This window comes from Kryptolebias marmoratus, linkage group LG18 (assembly GCF_001649575.2).
Source record: "Kryptolebias marmoratus isolate JLee-2015 linkage group LG18, ASM164957v2, whole genome shotgun sequence".
Taxonomy (NCBI): Eukaryota; Metazoa; Chordata; class Actinopteri; order Cyprinodontiformes; family Rivulidae; genus Kryptolebias; species Kryptolebias marmoratus.
The window spans coordinates 5,376,488-5,392,458 of record NC_051447.1 but is presented as its reverse complement, the minus strand read 5'-3'; the positions used below and the strand labels follow the sequence as shown (position 1 = coordinate 5,392,458).

Sequence of the window (15,971 nt, the reverse complement as noted above, 5' to 3'; positions counted from 1 at the left end):
AGGTGTTTTGTTGAAGGGGCTAACATTACTACTACTACAGTTTCCTCCTGCTTTATTGCCCTTATAGGGAACTACAGACCATATGGCCCAGATGTTTGAACATAATACGGTAAAAGCTTCCGCCTTAAACCACTTTGTGAATGTACATTTCCTGTTCAGCGGATGAAAAGCACCTATAAGCCGCATGTCCGATTTGACACAGATCTACTGTTAAATCCGTCTATGTCTACTTGACTTCCAGTAGTGATGCCTATGGTGGGGGCTTCGCTGATAATGCTATAGGAGGATTAGCAGCCTGCTCTGCCACCTCTTTGCTAGATTATGACCTCTGGATTATGTTTGTATTTTAACAGGAGTGAAACAAAATGACTTTGACTCTCATGCGACACATAAACATTCATCTTCATACATAAAGGATACAAAGATAATACTCCTATTTTCTTTCTGATTATTATTTTTTGTTGTTATGATCATTTTTTGTCAGATGTTTCTATCCCTATTGATTGCGCAAACATTTTCAGCAAATGACCAATGTAAAAAATATGTCAAATGTTTTCAATTTGTGTCATGGAGGTCTGTTTTTCATCTGCAACACCGCATCTGCTCCATCTGTTATGAATAAAGGGATGAATTCTCAGAACCACGTGTCTCAAGCCATGTCAATTTAAGGATGTGATCGGGGAAAAATACTTCCCAAGATGCACTAAAATGGTGTTTATTCACCATGACATATAGTTAAGTGGGAAAAAGGACTTGTATAAAAGTGTTTACTGGGAAGTTTTGACCAAGCAAAATATTTAATGAAAATGTTTTAGTTTGTATAAAAAAATAAAATGGGTGTGTTAAATAAAAACGTCAAGCCATGTAAGTGTTGTGCAGGATTTGGAATTTATAGGCATGAACATTTACAATTTCAAATTAAGGTAAAAGATTTGTAGAACTAGAAGCTTTTTGGTTTTCATTTAAATAGTAATAGCTAACATTTGAGCAGAGTTTGCTCTGCATGTTAACAGTTGTGTGAAAAGCTAAAACGTGGAACTTACTGGCCAGCATCTTAAGGTAGAGCAGCAAAAACATGAATGTTCCTAACTCTGGTAAAATGTGTCACATAAAACTAATCATGAACAACGAGCCTTGAGACGAGGAATTTTGCTTTGAATCTGCAAAAACAAACAAAGAAAACACCCACAGAAAAGTGAGGTCAGCTGTCCTGTCTGTTTTACTTGAGGAAGAAATCTTGGTACTGTTGGGTTCCTTAGGGATGCATTCTTGTACTCATGTTATTCTTTACTGATGCAAGTGATTTGCCTTATGTCCCAAATATTCTTACTCCAAAAACGGTGATACAACCCAAGTTCCTGGGAAAAGAAAGTCCACCCTCTTTTAATTATAGGATTTTACTAATCAGGACATAATAGAAATAATTAGATTTTTAACACGTTCTCAAAATGATTCAAACCTAACCTTATGCAGACAACAATACACAACAATCTCCACCATGGCATTTCTTATTAAACAAAAAATAACCCAAAATGGAAAAGCTGTGTGTGAAAACTAAGTCCACCTCATGATTCAGCAGCTTGTAGAAACTCCCTTAGCAGCAGTAACTCAGTAGTGTAAATCATGTCTACATAAGTCTCTTAATTTCGTTTTTATCTCACCAAAAATTGCTGAACTGTTTCTGTCTGAAAAAAACTAGTTGGTCTGTTTGGGCATGTCATTCTGTCATCATGGACAAGAACGTCAGAGGCAGTTTAAGTTGATTTATGTTGCATAACGTTATCTCTGCTTTTATGTCGTTAAGTGGAGTCAGTGGGCAGTCTGATGACTCAAATAGCATTTTCATCACGAGCATGTTGTAAATGGGTTCTTGGTGTGATAAAGCCCGAGGTCAGTGCTATGGCCACATGTTTTCATGAGAAGCACTTATTATTGTGATCACGATTATGTAACACTCGCGCCATTAATCTGAACCAAACTCACCACAAGCTCTGAAAGGATTTTTACTAGGTTCGTGTGGTGTAAAGATGGGATGAAAACCATTTTTGTCTCTGTGTGCTGAATAAGTTTTCTAAATGACGTTCTGTTTGTTTTGTTTTTTTTACACCTACAGTCAAACCTGAATGTTCCTCACAAGGTTCAGCGATGGTCGACAACAGTCTTATTGTTAATAACTCAACAGTACACTTGTCTGCTGCTTCCATTCATCTCTGACTGGCTTTTATGTAAATACGCTGAAACATTGATTTTATATTTAGCGTTATCGTAGATTAACTTGCACTACTTGGATAGGTAAGTGTAGTGTAGTTACAAAAAAAATCTAAGTAAACTAAACAACAATATGATGGACTGTGTTTACAAGGAGCTAAACTTTCAAATCCATTCAGGTCTTGATTATTCATCAAGTTTGATTTTATCTTAGATTTGTCCTCAACTGACCTCTCTTATTAAACTGCTGGATCTGGAAAAGAAACCTTCCTGTTAATAAATAGTAAAGCTCTTGGATACAGGCATTTTGTCACAATACACAACTGTAGGAAAACCCAAACACACCCAACAAAAGACCAAGGCAGGAGGCAGCTGATAAAGGAACTAAATAAACGCCAATATAATTTTATTAAATCTAAAGCATTGCAACGTCAAGTAGTTCCAAACAAAAACCCAGAACATTAAACAAGTTGAGGCGGAAATGGGACTTAACTTGGTCATATAAGATAAAAGGGATAAAAAGCAAAATGAAAATGCACTAGCCAAAGTAAACTAAAGACCACACATCTTGAGGATAATAGTGACTTAAAAAGAACAAATATGACCTGATGTGAATCGTGGGCAGAAAGCAGAATTATTAGGAATGAACCACAGAAGGAAAACAAAAGGAAATTAAACAGGAGGGAACACAACATGGGAATGGGACAAATACTGGCTAAACCAGAGGAGTACTCTACTAAGCAAGCTCAACAAAGCCTGAAACTCCACTAAGAATTTACAGCTATCATGGTTCTGATGTTGCTTTGTTAACTCAAGACTTTCTGCTTTGGCCTCTGAGCGTGTTCACATTAAAAGAGGCGTTCCACACATCATTCAACACGTTTCCTGCTCAAAATACACTGATCCAACAAATAAAGTTATAGAAAACAAAATACACATACAAAAAAACTCTGCTTGCCACAAGACTTCATTCATAAACAACAGCAGGTTCTAAAACCCTAACAGAAAAACACCATTGCTACAATTCAGACAATAAAGAAGTATTCCTCATATTTTAAAGAAAGCTGTTAGTTATAAATAAGATAGGGTACCTGCTTTTGTTTAGTCAATTAGGACAGAATGATAAAAAACTTTTTTAACACTGTTTTTTTTTACATTTTAAATCAACAATTTACAACAACCAAACTGTCAGGAGATGGGGTTGTGGTTGTTATTGTCCTCCACCAGGTTCTTTCCTCCAGAGGGCGGCCTTCCAGGAATGCTGTTGGGTTGCTTCATCCACTGCAGGTGTGTGTTGTTCACACCTGCAGATCGTTTGCCTCATTTGGCAGAGCTGTATAGGAGGAGCAGTTCTCCAGTCATTCTTTGCATTGTGGAGATTTAGAAACAGTGCAGCATTTTTTTCTAGAATGTAGTAAGTATAGTAGGGAAAGAGAGGTGGTAATCAGAGAGTTAAATGGAAATAAAAATAATTTAGATATTAAAAATTTGCTGCAAAGATTGTCTGAGGATGTAATATTTAATTGCATTTTTAGTTTTCTTAGGAAATCAGGTATTATGGGAAGATTATAGGGATAACACATCTAATCTATACTCCAGTCTGGAAGGTGGCGGTAATGCACCTATAAGTTGTTTGCAAACCGCCATAAAACAAAAAGAAGAAGAAGAAGAAGTCATTATTTGCTGGAGTGTACCCTTTACATGGTAACTCACAACCTCCTTGTGACTCAAACTTATGTTTGTCCTGAGTAATCTGCCGAGAACTCTTCTGAGCATTACTTTTCTGGGTCTGTTCCTCACTCTCTGTGGGACACCTAGATTATCCCTTCTGGAGTAAGACTGCTTACCTGTACGGTCTGCCTGCCCAACGGTTATTCTGTCATCCTCCCTGGTTGCACCATCAACAGGAAGGAATTGACGTCATGATTCTGCTGCCACAACCCTGGATTCCATTCCTCTTCCCCTGGTGGACCATTTTCTCCCTCAAAGTAAGACTGCTGCCTGCTGCCAATCCTTTCAGTCCCGATCAGTTCTCATCCTGTGTCTGTCTTTCAGAGTACCCGATTACCCATGATGCTGCGGTCATTCCAGATCACCTAACGGTTCGTTACTTGCTGGTTTTCAATAAACATACTTTATCTGATTCCTAGTTTCCTCCTGAGAGTTTCTCTGTATGTGGGTCAGAAGCCTGAACAAAACAACGACACAAGCACTCTCCACCTTGGCACCTACCCAAAACAAACAAGTAGAAAAAAACATAAGCAGGTAAATAAAATGACAAATTAATAATATAAAAGATCTATAAATACACACATTTCTCTATGCATGAAATATATGCATATATATATATATATATATATATATACATACAGTAAATGTTAAAACACATCCCTGTGATTCTCAGGTCAGACTCATGTGACATAACAGAGAAGGATTCCAGGTTATTTCAAATGATCCAGCCTTACCAGTCAACGTCAGCCTGATCTTTTTCCCAGTTTTGGAAAATAAAAGACCTGTCTAATCCAGCTTGCATATGCATGTGAAGCTGCAGGTTTCCAGTTTAGCAGCGTTAGCCTCCTGGCCAGCAGAGTTGTGAACGCTACTAAGTCCTTTTTAGCAGTAGAGAGAGTAAGGGGAGTGGGAAACACCCTGAACAAGGCAGTTAAGGCACTAGCAGAACACCCTCCTAAATTACATTAAATAATGTAAGAAAGATTTCAGAGCAGAATCTCTTTGAGGAGGGACAGCTCCAAACGTGTGTTAGTAATTTGGTGTGGCCTGTTTCATCATTAATGGTCTGAACCTTTTAGATATGAGTTGAAATACAATATACTGCCGAAAGTATTCACTCGCCCATCTAAATAATTGATTTCAGGTATTCTAATCACTTCCATGGGCACAGGTGTAAAAAAAAAAAATATCAACCACCTTTTATTTCAGTGCAGACCATATGAACCATTAGTGTTTCATGTTTTCCTCACGCTCGAGTTAAGACTTTTAGATTTGAGGTTCTGAGCAATCAATATAATTCTTGTTGTAAATAGCTCTTTGAACAGCCTCAGTTTGAATAAATAAAGTTTAATTCTGACTGGATAGATGAGCAAACGCTCTTTGCTTTTTTAAAACAATTCTAATTTTAATTTCAGTTGTTGATATACATTTTCTACACTTCAGCACGTTAACAAAAGTTGGATAAGTAAAAGTTTACCTCTTGATAATGTTGCCGTTCAAAGCACTCAAAAGCTCTCCAGCTTCTTAAAACCTTGTTTTTTGGTTGGGACTGCAGGAAGGCTGCTTCATTACCTCTAAATCTACTGAGCCTTTGTAATGGGTGCAGATTGTGCTTATGCTTTGTTTGGTAGAAACATTTCATGATCCTTAAAATTAGGTGTCTAAAAGATCACATACGTTGCTGTAAAAATCACCTATTTGAATAATACTGTTATCATGGAATATACCTCCATCTCATGGAATGTGTTGCTGGCTTAAAATTTGTGATAATTAGCATTAACATTTAGATTGCTAACTGAACTTTAGCTCACCTCTGCCAGTAAACAGGTTTAAACCTGATTTTGCTAAGAACAGTGCTTTGCTCTTTACATGTGCATGAAAGAGGTCTTCTATAAAACTCCTGATTGCATAACAGGGACCAGACTGGCTAGGGGCTCCAAAAGTAAATTCTTAGCCGCCTTTTATTTCTTACGTGTCAGGGAACAATGAGACATTTGGTATGAGTAAGTTTAAACAAAACCGACTTGGACACAACTGAAGAGCTTGATAAAAACTTCTCTGAAGAGCTGTGAACCGCTTTGCTTTTAGTGTTCCAAAGGTTGACGTCATCAGATGCTGTGTTTTTCTATCAAAACAGTGTGTTTTTGATTCAAGGGAATTTGGAGAACAAAGTGCTTGGTCTTAAAGCAGTTTGTTTGCATGATGATGCTGTTGACATCTGTAAAATCCTCTAATTTTTGTCATATGAAGAGCCTAAAACAGGCAGGCCCTCGGAGAATTAAGCAGACTGTGGATGCTTTCTGAAACAGATTTGGACTCTTGTGTTGAGGATCCATATCTAAATCATGTGAATATTCTCCAGGTTCTTACCAACATCTGTTCCCACAGACAGAGCAGTGGCTCTGAGACACGTTTTCCTACTGGCTTGGGACCGAATCTGCTGTGACTTTTTTCTCCCTTTGCTTTCCCACTAACTCAATAAAGAGGAGAAAATAGACCATGGTAATCATGTATCCTGATTCAGAAATGTCTTCAGTAAGCGGCATTATTTTGTTATGGATGATGAGACAAGTCATTTTTTAATCCTACTGTCACATTCTTTTCCATTTTGCCACGTACTGTATGCTAACATATTTTTGAAATTATTTTTAGGTAGGTTAAAATGTGAAGAAATTAAGTATATTTTGGGATGAATACTACAAACAATATTCATGATGCATTTCTTTTACATATATTGTGTATATATTGGTCTAAAGCAGGGGTGTCAAACCCAGTGACGCAAGGGGGCCAAAATTTAAAATCTGGTCCTAGCCAAGGGCCAATCACGATCAATATTTATTAAAAATTACATAAATAATTAGTTTTAGATGCATGATGTCAAATCATTTATATAGAAATATCAGTTACCTTTTCCCAGTTACAGATTATACAGAATTTAGAGCAAACAGACTTTAATGAACACAGACAAATAGATCAAACTTCAAAAAGCACATTATTAGCAGTCAACAAAGTCAACAAAAACCTGATCATACAGAAATTAAAACGATATATTGTTGGCTTCTAAGTCGCTGTCAAGAGAAAACTTCACTAATTAGGCTCAGTTTTTTTTAAGCAAAATGAGGATCAGAGACTCGATCTGTCCCAGACTAAAAGGCCGGACTTAATGAAATCTAAACGTTATCTAGGGGGCCGGATGAAATGTTACAGAGGGCCGGATCTGGCCCGCGGGCCTTGAGTTTGACACGTGTGGTCTAAAGGATGGAAAAGTTACAGTGTACTATGGTATTAACACGATGAATACTACGTTGCTGTGGCGGAACTATTTCATTCTTTCTTTGCTGTCATGTTTTGCTCTTAGGTCCCATTTACACCGGAACACCGTTTTCCCAAATCGATCTTTTTTCTCCTAATCTTGCCATCGTTTCTAGAAACTCCACTCTGGCATACCTCAGTCTGACAATTTGTCTTCAAGTGAAGTCCAAACCAAACTACATAAACTTGCATATTAATTTTATTTAGGTTCATGTTTGTGGAATGAATGACAAGTAGGATATTTTGGTCTTATTTCAGAATGATATCATGACTGTACATAATACACAACCGATATCAAAGAAATGTTGTTGGTACTCGTAGCACACCACATGTACTCCAACAACACAGTATGTATGCAGCAGCAGTCATATGACATTGTGAACAATGTTGTATTTACATGGTGCATCTGCCAAGAAAAGCAAACCGTGCTGCTTTCTCTTGTTTATGTCTGTTTCTAATACCGACATATCCACTGACAGACCTCAACAGGGTTGAAACATTTTTGGCTGTCAAATGTTATAGCTGATGGAAAAAATCTGGAAGTGAACAAGTAGCTGTCTCTCTCTTTTTCTTATCATAAATAAATGATAAAGTGCTCCAGCGAGCATGAATCATTCCAAACTCCACAGTCGGAAGAAAAACTCCACGACAGCCATCCTCATGGGAAAGAATTCGGGAGCTATTTCCAGTCAAATTATTCGTTTTCCAATGTGTAACGTTTTCTGATTTGCTCATAAATCACAGGGGTGATCCAGGGTGACTCTAAGTAAATAAAAATGAGAAAGCCCTTTGATTTTTCAGGATAAGTCTAAAGAATTTGATGTACTATTTTATGTCAGTTTAGTTTTATTACAGATTCCAGTTGACTTTATCAACAGTGGGGAGAATGGTCCCATGATTTATTTTTAAACTGCTATATTTCTCTCTTGGGAACTAGTAGTTTGTAATTTTCCCTTGTAAAACATCTGCTGAGCAGGCTGCTGTCTGACAAAAATGATACATACATGGTTATCTCCAGAGGTTGGGATGAGCGTAGTCATGTAAAAAAGAACGTAAACCCCCAATTCCAAAAAAAGTTGGGACATTGTGCTAAATGCAAAACGAAAACAAAAACAAAAAAAAGAAAAGAAGAACAGAATGCAATGTGCAAATAAATCCTCATTTTATTCACAATGGAACATAGTAAACATATCAAATGTTTAAACTAAAAAATTGTACCATTTTCTGGAAAACAATAAGACAAGGTTCTGCTGGAGGTTTCTTCCTGTTAAAAGTGAGTTTTTCCTTTCCACTGTCACCAACCTGCTGCTCAGGATGGGAGACTGAGATGAAGTGAAGATTCAACACAATCTGCTGGCTTCCTTAGATGAATTTTACTAATTGTCTTTTATAATGTATGTAATTGTTTTTGTACAGCGCCCTGAGACAACTTTTGTTGTGACTTATAAATGTGCTATATAAATAAACTGAATTGAATTTATAACAGACAGGATGTTTATTCTCCTCTTTAGTTTGGAGGATGTGGTACCAGTGATTTCACAAAAGATTTTCAAATTTCAGTTTGTCTGACCTCAGATCAGTTCTCCTCGTTGCCTCAGTCCATTTGAAATGAGCTTTGGTCCAGAGGAGACAGCAGAGGTTCTGGATGGTGTTCACATCTGGCTTCTTCTTTGCCTGATAGAGCTTTAAGCAGCATTAGTGGATGGTACAGTGAGCTGTGTTTACAGACAACGATCTGTGGAAGTGTTCCTGAGTTCAGAACAGAACCAGACCTGGTTTTAATGCAGTGGCCCCTGAGGGCCCCAAGATCACAACATCTAATATTGACTCTCTTAAATACTTTTTATACCGAGTCTTCTTTCTGACCTGTTGCCAATTAACCTAATTAGTTGTTCCTCCAACTGTTTCTTATTCATACCACTTCCGTTTACAGTCTTTTGTTGCCCCTGTCCCAACTTTTTGGAGATTTGTTGCTGCCATAAAATTCAAAATGACCTTTTTTATTGATTTTTTTTTTTTTTTACAATTTCTTACTTTAAACATTTGATATGCTCACTATGTTCTGTTTTTATTTGCATTTTACACAGCATCCCAATATTTTCAGAAATATTAGGGCTGTACAATCTCTTATTTTGCATGTTCTATCTAATTAGACAATAGAAAAAAACCCCATCTGGTCCCTACGAGGTACTTATGGTATAAAATAGTATTTTACTCAAACTAAGCTGTAATCATATCCAGTTTCTCTCATCACAAGTCCTGCAGACACTTGGGTTCATGAGAAACAGATTTATTTTATCACAAAGCTTCAAAACAACAACATCAACAACAACAAAATAAAATAAAAAAATACAAAAGTGAAGAGAAAGCTGATGAAAGATAACCCTAACCCTAATTTTTCCATTTTTCTAAGTGGAAATAATTACTTGCATCTTTTCCTCATTTAGCATCATTTGTCATCAAACTGAGTTTTAACATTGCTCTGTGGTCGATCACCTACAACTTAATTTTTTCTGTTACTTTTTTCCCCCTTCATCATCTTTTAGCATTCACATGGTAAGCTTTCCCTTTTAGTCAGCTAATCAGTCTTAAACATCCAAACTTCATCCATCCATCCATTTTCTTTACCCGCTTCTCCATTCCAGGTCAAGGGGAGCTGGTGCCTATCCCCAGCAGTCACTGTGCGAGAGGCGCATCCAAACTTTTAACACCTAATTTTTAACAACCAAATTGTTGTGGCAAATTAAATATTAAAAGATAACTGTCATCTAGATTTTTTCACCCTCCTTTTCTTGGTGAATTTAATGAAAGAATAGGAGTTTTTGGTGTGAACAGTGAGTGCCACTTTTGAAAGAATGCTGGTCAATTTGTACTTCTGCCAAATTATAACCCCATCTCATAATTATCAGTTGCCATTTTGTATCAATAGGTACAAAACTGTCACAGACTTGTGGTTAGGATTTGAACCCAAACACGGGCAGACACAGAAGGAGCTCGAAATGAAAACTAATTTATTTTAAAGGAAACAAAAACAAATGGCTGACGTGGCAGCAAAGACTAAATAATAAAAACTCAAAAATAAATGGAATGAGAAGAAGGTGAACAGGTTTTAAAGGCAGAGGGGGATTGGGAAGTGGACACAGGTGACTGATTACAAACTGGTGACAGGTGCAAATAAGTAAGAAGCTGAGGAAAAGTGAATGATGACAAAAGACATGGAGCAAAAACTACACAAGAACTTACAACATAAAATTAAACACAGGAACATCAAGAAATAAAACAGAATTACAGAAACAATAAACCTAATACAAAATAAACTCAAAAAGCTCAAATCTTAACACAAAGCAGTAACCAAGACCAAAGCAAACTGCTGCCATCTTAAAACAACTCTAATCTCAAAATCTTCACGATTGCTCGTGCAAATGCTATTTTATAACCTTGTCAATTCGTCAGTCTTGGATTACTTGTTTTTCTGACAGGAATTTCTCCTGGAAGAACTTCAGGAGTGCAGCAGTTGTTCCACAGCTAGCTGATCTTGCCACGGTATTTGCTTGTAAATAACCGTAAAAATGAATAAAAAAGGCATTTGAAAGGAACCACTATGAAATCTTTGAGATTAGAGTTGTTTTAAGACTTAAATTTTGGTTTTAGCTCAGCTTGCATTAGCTCGTCAGTTTGGAAGGAAATAAACTTTGTTTCTCTAAACTGAGATCATTCTACGAGCTACGAATGTACAATAGGTAAGATATTATTTCATAACCTTTCCACAAAACCCCACTTCAGAAGTTTTGCTTGAACCTGAACAACTCATGTACTTTCACTGATACTTTGGCTACTCAATAGAATCAAAGCTTTTTATTGTTTTTTTAATAATAAACATAAATTCCACAATGTTTTTTTTTTTTAAATATTTTTTTTAGTTTTAAGTCTTATTGGGGACCAAAACTCTGGCCCCCAGCACCTAGACATCAGTGTTTCTTTGCTTGTTTTGTCTCATTTTAAACTTTTTTATATTCTGTAATTGAAGTAACTGTTCAGTAACCAGGACAGAGGTGTACACAAAGTCAAAGACAGTGAAAGAAGAAAAAAATAACCGCTTCGCTGCACAAGATTTAGGATGTGGTGTAGTCCACAGAGAACATGTTTAATTCCTTCAGCTCCAAAACGTGAACGACAAGTTTCCTGCTGTGAGATTGGACGATGTTGAGGGAAGCGACTCTGCTGTCCTCAATCCGTTCCGCCTGCTGCCGCTGCTGCATACAGGACAGGACAAGACATGGAAATAATTCATGTTGTGTGTCTGTGCTGCCTGGGAAGAAATGCAAATGCTGCCAACATGTCTGAGCTGAGAGGGGATGGGAGGAGGACAACAGCTGAAAATTAAGGAGGCGATGACGCAAGAAAAGATGGATGAGCAGTGAGTATGTGAGAGATGGAGACACTCGTCAAAACCTGGGATTTTTGCTGCTTCATCAACTGCTTTTAACATACAGCTCATATGCATTACATTTCAATAGAAAACCTTTATGTTTTGATTTAAAGGTGCATACATTTATGTTAAAACTAGGCAGTGTCTCAAATCAGTCCTAAAGAGAAAAAGAACCACTCTCTAGTCATCTTGTAGTGTTAAGTAAATGAAGCTTCATACTTTGAAGAACAATTCTTTAAATAAATAAAATAGTAATTCTAATGCAGTCCCTTCTCTTAAAACTGAACTTTTTATCCCTTTTAAAACAGTAAAAATGATATAGAGCGAGGTCACAAATGAAAACAATAATTGAATGAATAAAGAATGCTTACGAAAAATAATCTGTTGTTTTCTCCCCGAGTCTGCTCCTGACACTCCAGTCTGAGATGCTAATTTAGTAACTGATCCTAAAATGCTGTAGTGGGGTTACTCTATAAGTGTGTGGGTGTGTGTGTGTGTGTCTGGGGTTACAGCCCCTCTTGTTCTGAATCAGGGATGTGGAAGAAGAGGAATGTCGACCCTCTGGGAACAGAAGTAGGCAGAGGACGAGATTACAGAGAGAGTAAGGACTAAAGCAATTATTTGAAATGGATTTAAAGGCAGCAAGAGTTTTATTATTCTAACAATGAAAAAATACTTTCCCTCATTCCTTTATTTGCTATCATTTGTCCAATGCTTTTTCATCAGTCTCAAGACAGTTTACACAACCATTTTGAACCAAGATTTATGGATTTTCTGTTTTTCTTGAGAGCATGGACTCATAAATTCCTGACCTTGCTGCTGCCTTTACTTTCTCTGCTTTCCATGCTTGTATTTGTAATTAGTGCTATTATTAAAGTGTTTTTCGTCCAATAGAAACTACACTTGGAGCAGTCATTTTGTTTGTCTGTGTCCATTCCCTGGTCTCTCAAATCCCGTCTGGTCGAGGCAGAAGACCGTCCATCCTAAGCCTCAGTCTGGTTCTGCTGGAGGTTTTGTCCCGTTAAAAGGAAGCTGTTCCTTTTCACTGTTGCTGATGTGCTGCTCAGGATGGGAGACTGTGACAAACTGAAGAGTGGACACAATCTGCTGGCTTCCTTAGATAGATAACTGTTACTAATTGGCATTTTAAAATATAATTAAATCATACCACATAGAAAAAAATCTCCATTAAGCTATATAAAGCTTAATATAAATGCACAAATATGTCATAAAAAAGAGCCAGGTTTTAACCCCGTGAAACAGGAAGGTCCAAGGCCCTGACCCTTGCCTGCCACGCAGCTCACATTGCACCTGACCTTGAGTTCTCCCCGCAGGTGTTGCCCAGAAACCAAGGCTCCTTTACCTCCCCCCNCCGGTCTTACTCCAGGCCGATGCCCTGGTTTCTCCGTTCCAGGTGAGTTAATCTCTTCATTGTGATGTTGTTTTATCAAGATCTTTGAATCACTCTTTTGTAAAAGGCTTCCGTTAGGTTTTAGGAGGGTCTTTGCTCAAGTAGAGGAGTTCCAGTATCTGGGAGTCATATTTAAGAGAACAAAAAGGGTGAAGGAAAAGATGGACCAACAGATTAGGGCTTTGTTCCAATCTATGGTAATAAATAAGGAGCTGAGCTGAAAGGCCAAGCTCTTGATTTAAGGCTCTGGCATACTCCATAAGAAGTGAAGAAGTCTGTTTGCTGTCATGTGGTTGTGTGACGTTCATTTTCGCACACACCTTTCATAGTCCACTCGGATCAGAACTCCTGGGAAGCTCCTCTGGGTCTCCTCTGTGCACAATAACTGTGATATCTCTTTCCACATGTTCTTCGTCAACTGACAACCTTTTTATATTCATTGGCTTATAAGGTTTGCTGGAACAGTTGTGAAGATGGCTGTATTTTCTAGCAGCCCCGACCAGCTGCTTCTCAGAGGAGGAGCAGAAGCAAAATAACTCCATCAAAGCTCATTAATTCTGCATAAACATGCCCACAACAACTTCTGACCAATCACACAATGCTTGGCGCAAACCCCTGTGAGAAAAAGTTCAGCCAGGGCCTTGTGTTGCAAAACGGCAGATGAAGCTGCTTTTCGTCACGCAACCACGTAAATGAGAGCCGATTCCGTGACTTCTTGTGGAGTATGACGGAACCTTTACTGGTCCTCCCGGATCATGACTAAAAAGAAGGAGATCCTGGTCACATGCAGCTGAAAAGAGCTTCATCTGAAGGGCGGACGGGTTCAGCTTTAGATTTATAAATTAAATTGGAGCCCAAAGCAAAGCGCATGGTAATATTTTTTTTAGTGAGGATTTCTTTTGACACCTGAATGTAAGAAAAAAAAAGTCAGGATTTGGGTATTTTTGAGTTATTCTTTTAAGTAGGTTTATTGTTTCTGTAATTCAGCTTTATTTCTGGTTAACTCTATATTTAGTTTTACTTTTGGTTCTTGTGTATTGAGTTTTATTTTCTCTTGTGTTTCTAGTGCTATCACTCCACTCTCCATCAGTTGTTTCCTTGTCAGTCTGCATCAATCCCCCTCACCTGTTCCTTGTTTCTAATCAGTCACCTGTGTCCACTTCCTCATCAGCCGCTGTCTTTAAAAACCTGTTCACAACTTCCTGGTTCATTGCTGGGTTTCCTGCTGCCTGTGATTTTTGTTATTTAGTTCTGCTGCCACATCAGCATTTTGTTCTTGTTCTTTTAAAAATAAATGAGGTTGTTTTTTTTTCTGAGCTCTTGTGGCAGTCTGCAGTTTGGGTCAACCTTCTCACCGAAACTGACATTATATTCTTTTCCCAACATGTCACCTTTAATACAGTACAGATGGGATCTCTGGACGGCCTTCCCTATCCAAAATGTGGTCAGAACATAAAACCTTAATACAGTAAGGTCCCCAGAGTTTTTAGATTCTCTCATTTTTTTTTGTGTTTTTAAAAAAGTACACAACAAAACATGTTTCCATAAAAAAATTAAAAAACTCTGTTTCAGGTAGTCTGGCACTGCGATATGGCAGGAGTACCTTTCATTTTCTGCCCAGTTTTCCAACCAAACAAATGTGAAGTTTTATTTTTTTCCAGCACAGCTTTATAAATGCAAACACATGTCTACCAGCAAGGGTAGGTGAGGGAAGGTTAGAGGGGGGTCAAACCTAACTTGAGATCATTGGAGAAACGCCTCAGCTGTTGCTTCTGAACTTGGGCGTGTTTGTGGGTTGTGTGGAGACAAAATGTCTAGGTTACAGGGTTACATCAGTCCAGCAAAGGCAGGACATGAAATGTGAAAGTGCAGCCAGTAGTCCTCAAAGAACCTGTGCAGACGTGTGTATGGATTAATGAGGGAAGGCATGCGTGCGTAGGAAGCACCTAAACAGTGTGTGACTTTGGTCCTGTCTACACTACTCCGGAAAGCTTAGAAAACAGAGATTAGAAGTTGGACGTGAAGCTGGGAAATGGCTGAGATGTTTGAAAGCAGAAACATAACCCAATGTTTACCGGCGAAGATCAATGGCTCGAGGCATGAGGGGGCGGGGGCGGTGGTTGGAACCAAGGTCAGGGTCATTGTTAGGTTCTACCTAGAATTAGGGAAGATTTATGCTCACCTGCAGGGAAAATAAACATTTGTCTTCCACACACAAACACACACCAATTTATTGAGCGCATTTTGAGTAAAGGATTCCCAGCGCTTTTGGCTAACTTTCTGTGATAAAACATTCAACTATGTGCTTCACTACATGTATGAGCAACTGCAAGAAACACAAGAGGTTGAGCTGTCAATACTGATCAGTGCAACAGAAATGAGATGACTTGGTAAATCAGCTTTCAAATGACTGACTTAGAAAAATCTGTTCTGGAAATTACCTAACATCTGCGTGTGGGTTTCTGCCTCTGTGTGTGTGAGTGTGTTTTGGCCTGTGTATCTGTGCGTGTTTGACCAGAGGTGCCAAGAGAGAAACGAAATCTTGACAGACAGCAGAAGTAATTATGGAGGTCAGAGTTGAAAGTGATAGTTTGGGTTTCATATACACACACACACACACACTGTAGGTCTAAAAAGTCAAACACAAAGCACACACAGACATTTCGAGCTGTTCAACACATCGGTTTGACATTATTGTGTTTCTTTCTGTACATATGTGTTCAAGACGATGTCCAAAAATGCTGGATGGATGTTTTAAACATGAGCTTGACCTCCCCATTATTGTCTTTATTCTGCTCTCATGAGCACAGTAACTCGTAACCATGTTTTCAGTATTTTTAATGAGATTGTGTATATTAAATAACTTGTCAGCATTATTAT

The 15,971-nt window shown here is 38.0% G+C and overlaps 1 long non-coding RNA gene across 1 annotated transcript; it reads left to right on the top strand.

Moving 5' to 3' along the window:
- Nucleotides 1–3,597: 3,597 nt before the first annotated feature.
- Nucleotides 3,598–4,419, top strand: LOC112451181. The gene is made up of 3 exons (XR_003039934.2): nucleotides 3,598–3,912; nucleotides 4,027–4,196; nucleotides 4,264–4,419. It is a non-coding gene; the product is annotated as an uncharacterized LOC112451181 (long non-coding RNA).
- The last annotated feature ends 11,552 nt before the right edge of the window (nucleotides 4,420–15,971 follow it).